We start from the raw sequence: 5,079 nt of genomic DNA on the forward strand, positions 1-5,079 counted from the left end.
ATCCCCCACACCCATCCTTATGAAGATATACCTGAATTACCTAAATTTCTCTCATAGACAAGGTCCCAACTACCATCATGTCTATTTTACCTTTCTTAAATCATCACTTCCTAAACAGCCATGAACTTTGAACAATCATTTAAAAAAAACATAGAATTTCTAAGTGGAAAATATTAAATCTGGTGTTACACCCCTTTTCCAAACTCACTGAAAGTGACCCAGACAATTAGATTGATCACAAGCTATCATCTAATTGGTATCAAAAGCAACAACTCACATTTATACAATGCTGAGGTTGAAATGTAATAAATGTTCTAAAGTTGGCAAATGAAGAAGTGGAGTTTTCTCTGCAATATGATCTGACACTGCACATGCTGTACTCAGTTTTATAAAGTTATGCATTTAACAGTTTGCACACAGTATTCTTGATACATAGTCAATGTTGGAGAGCTAATATTGACAATAATTAGAATCTTAACTATTATTTTGCAATGTTTGTATGCTTTAAAATTCCGATTACCATTTTAAATTCAAGAGCTGTCGTCGTTAGAAGGTTGTAATATTTTAGCTATACCAGTGTAGTTAAAATGGTACAAATCTTCTGTTTGTAATAATGGGGCAATGATTAAAGTTGTGATTAAAAGACTCCTGCAGAGCTGACAACTTCCATGGGACCCAAGCAAGGTGTGTGGGAGAAGCAGCTCTCCACCTTGGAAAAAAGCAGGATGTTGGGCAGAAGAGGTGGAACTGGGGGCGGCCAGCACTCAGCACCACCCAGACTGTGGTGCTGGGCTCCCCTGCACCCACCAGCCCTCAGAAGCAAGTGAAGGATATGGAGTGGTGCTCTGGTAGCAACGGCACTGGCAGGGAGCCCCAGGCCCCTCTAGATCACTGGGCCCCAGGGCAACAGCACCTTTTGCCCCCATTGCCCCTTCAGCAGGCCTGAGGACCCCTATCAAAAGCCAGCAGGCTTGGGTTCTCTCAAATCAATATCTATCACAGGTTTGATCACTGACAGGAAGGGAGAGTGTAAGATGAACTCATAGGTGTTTATTGTTTAACAAGGAAACAGCTCAGCAGTTTAGTGTTTGTGAGGCATAAAGCCCAGGAGCCCCTTTTCCTGACAAATGATGATTAAAAGGTGCTGTACTTTACAGGTAAGTTCCCTCTGATTGTCAATAACTGACTATCCATGGTGATCTACAAGTGCATTCAGTGGATGGCCCAGGGGGAACTCAGCTGCTGATGGATCAGGTTCAAGTAAGTCAGTAGATGTGCTTTGGGTAGTTGTGATGTTGTCGGTGTAGCTGTGATATTCTCAAGCTCTCTCAATGGCTCTTGATCCAACAATGCAAATATGCATGTAGTCCGTCACCACAGAGGACAGCACCTTAGTGACTTTTATGTCCTCAGGTACCCAGGCAGGTTTATGTTTATCAGACCAAGTCCTTTTCCTGCCTTTAGTCAAAAGCTTTAACATCACCCATACCCCTTCCTGGAACCTGCATCTCCACCCAGATGGCAATCACCCTACCCCAGGTGACAACCTTCTCCTTCACCCATCCTCCCTCCCACACCCACACCCTCTCCTTCACCCCAATACTCTACCCCAACCTCCATTCCAAACTATGCGCTACCTCCATCAATATCATAGAAGAATGTGGCCCTTGGCCATTTTCCAACTTCTTGGAGGGTTCCTCTCAAAAATGATAGCGCACCTGAGTTATACCCATTTCTGGCATCAAATGGTTAGTAATGGGTAATTCTTACAGTGCACAACTTCAGTAGTGCATGCTTGCAATACAATCCACGTCCACACGCAGAAGAGCTTATATGTCTGCATTTGGGTTGTGAGCACCACTGAAATTGCACTTGCTATTGTGCACAATTTACCATCATTGCATCCTTCATCAATTTACTCTTCTTTGCTGTAATGCCGCACAGGACAGGAAGCACTGGCTATTTCAGTTGCACCAGTACAAACAGTACTTTCAGCCCCAGGCCTATCAACAAGGGGGAGTAGAGAGGCCAGTTGCCCTTAGGCTTGGCATTTTAAAGGGGCCCAGAGCTCCAGCTGCTGTTGCTGCTACTTTGGCAGCTGCCAGAGCTTTGAGTCCCTTTGAAGTGCCATGGCTGTGCCTCTTCACCACGTCACATGCCTGTAGGGTAAGGGAAGGCATGATCTGAGTGGTGCTAAGGGCTGACTGGCCTAAGCCCTGCCCCTTTTCCCTTGGCCCACCCCTTTTGGGGGCAGAACCAGGCTCCCCTCCCACTTTGTCCTGGGGACTGCAGTGGCTTGGTAGCTGTCAGTTCCACTGTTCAGCACACTCTCACCATGCCCTACAGTGCCCTATGGCCAACCCTTTGCACCCCAAAATAGATATGACATTGCTCATGTAAAATATAATTATATTTTTATGTATAACGATACGTATAACTCACATTCATGCACATTTTATAAGTAAAATTGTCATTTGTATAAAATTAGCCTGGGTACCAGCATACAGCCATGTGTTTTATGTTTTCAAATTACACTAATAAAAATGAAGTGTTCATAGTTTTCAGGGGGGGACTGAATTTGACAGTGGATGGAAGCTGTGCCAGGAACTGTGTGATATGTAATCCCAAAGTACTGCTAGTTGCAATGCTACAGGGAATGCTGTGGTTCAACACAGTGTTTTATGTGCACTCTAAAGAGGACAGGCTCAGGGTTGCCCTTCACCATTGCAGTGGAACGCTTGTCTAGAGTAGACAAAGTTTATATAGACGGTATGTGTGATGCTCAGTGTTGCTGGTACAATGTGCTGAAGTGGGATTGTTAGGGTGATTGCCTTGAAAGTCCAGATGTTCTGCAATGTTAAGCCTATGCTTGGTAAAATTTTGGGTTACTCAATTAGTCATTGTGGCAACAGTACTGTTAGGTACCAGTGATGCTTCTGTTTTAGTCCAGCTGAGCCTTTTCCTTGTTCATTTCTGCCAGATTTTCCATTGCCCCAACCTCTTAGTTTTTGTGTCCCAGTTGTAAATTATTGCCTCTCAGCACCCAGGGGTAGCACTGGCGCTGGTGGAAACAGAAGCTGGGGCACCAGGCCAGCAGTGAAGTGGAGTCAGAGCTCATTGAGGAGGTAGAACAAGCTAGCCTGGAGGTGATGGGAAAGCTGGGCCTTCTCTCTGTTTCTGAAGGAATTTGCAATGGTCACTTAAGAACAGCCGAGCATCCTCGTCTCACTTCCTCTGCCTAGAGCAGTGCTATCAACTGGACAGACTTAGGGTCAGCAACATGTCCATGGTAATGATTCTGAGGTCACTGTTAATTAAAAAAAGAAGAATGACAGAGTGACAGAATCCCCTGCCCCCTGCTCCCACTCCGCCCCACTACCAGGCTGGTCACTAAGCATGGTAATTTTGTCAAGTGTCCATCACACAGCATGGTGGTAGAGAACCCACAAACAAAATGTTGCAGTGCAGCATGGACCAAATTATTAGAGATTGAATGAATGGTTTTGTCTTTGCCCTGAAGAACAGAAGGATGCACGTACAAGACGTATGAGTGAGGATAACGGAAACAGAAGAGCCCATGTCTAGCGGGTGCATTTCTGCAAGGCTCTAACTCTATAAAATTTAGGTCTACTTCTCTGAGTGCAAGTATCGACATCTGGCTGTTAACATTTATAAAGCACATTGAGAGTCTCAGATGACAGCTACTCTATAAGAATGCATGTCGCTACCACATAAATACATGCTCCTCTAATTTTCTTTCACACTAATGGAGTGCCAAATTAACATCAAAGGGGGCCCATAGCCACCAACACCAGATGTATTCCTATAGATCCATTAGATCTACATAGTAAATGAACATTTACAAACCCACAAATGTGTGTATTTGATATGTCCTAGTGGGAGAGGTAAACTGCTTTCTCCACAAATCGTCAGACACAGGATCTGCTGCCTGAATGCGCCCCATTGTAGCTGTGGGTTTTGTGGCATGGTTCTGATAAAAGTCATCCTTTGCGATGCTCATAAAAGGAGCCAGTCTGAACAAGTCCCACACATTTTCTTGGCACATTCCTATTTCCAAAGGGCAATATGCAAACATAAAGGAGAAAATAAAGTCGTTTGTGTTATGCAGCTATTGAAGTCAGCAGCCAGGGCAGCATGTGATGCGATATGAAAATGAAGCTCTTGCCAATATGCTTCTTCCCTGCTTTGCTTTCACTTATGGACATGTGATTTTGGTGGTGTACTTTATGATGTGGTGGTGACATTAAGATGTGCTAGAAGGCAGAATTTAAATTAGATTTTTAATATTCCCTCTCCTAGCATTGGGGAAGCTCAATCAAGGCCTCAGGGTAACAAAAATGAAGTCCTTGTCCCATGATATATACCGGGGTCAGCAGCCTTTCTGAGGGGGCATGCCCAAATTTCATCTTTGGCCTCTATGTACAGTCCAAGTGTTGGTGATACTTTTTAAAGTCACTAATAGTCCTACTCAAAGAGCTTTGTTAATAAATAAATAAAGATGCAGGGCTTTACTGTTTAAGTGGTGGTTGGTAGCATTAGCTGGTCTTTTGTTAATCCACAGGCGGGATGGCTTTGAGCAAGCTCCTGGCTGCATGGGGGAGGAGGGTGGGGCTGAGCTCCCGCCTCATGTGCCGATGATAATCAGCTTGTGTGCCACTTTTGACACCTGTGTCAGGGCTTGCCGACCCCTGATACCTTAATATCCAAATTAAGGGCCAGGTCATTTATTCTTCCTCACATTAAGTCGCATCTTACACTGTGAGTAGCGCTCCTGAAGCTGATGAAACTACTCATGGAGTTAAAATACAGTTGGGCATGAGTAAAGGCATAAGAAATGGCCACAAATATCTATTTTTTTCTTTATGCGTTGAGATGCCTTTTGGCTTGCTGTGACAGATTGGGAATGAAAAGAACACTGCATGTCTGCCTTCTGCTCCATACTCCCCAATGTATACAAAGACATCCAATGTTGAGGTCAGATGAACTGGAAAGTCTGCCAAACCCACACGTCTAAAATACAAGAAAAGCTATATTTATTGAGTATTTTCCACTTTTTCT

This window comes from Carettochelys insculpta, chromosome 7 (assembly GCF_033958435.1).
Source record: "Carettochelys insculpta isolate YL-2023 chromosome 7, ASM3395843v1, whole genome shotgun sequence".
Taxonomy (NCBI): domain Eukaryota; kingdom Metazoa; phylum Chordata; order Testudines; family Carettochelyidae; genus Carettochelys; species Carettochelys insculpta.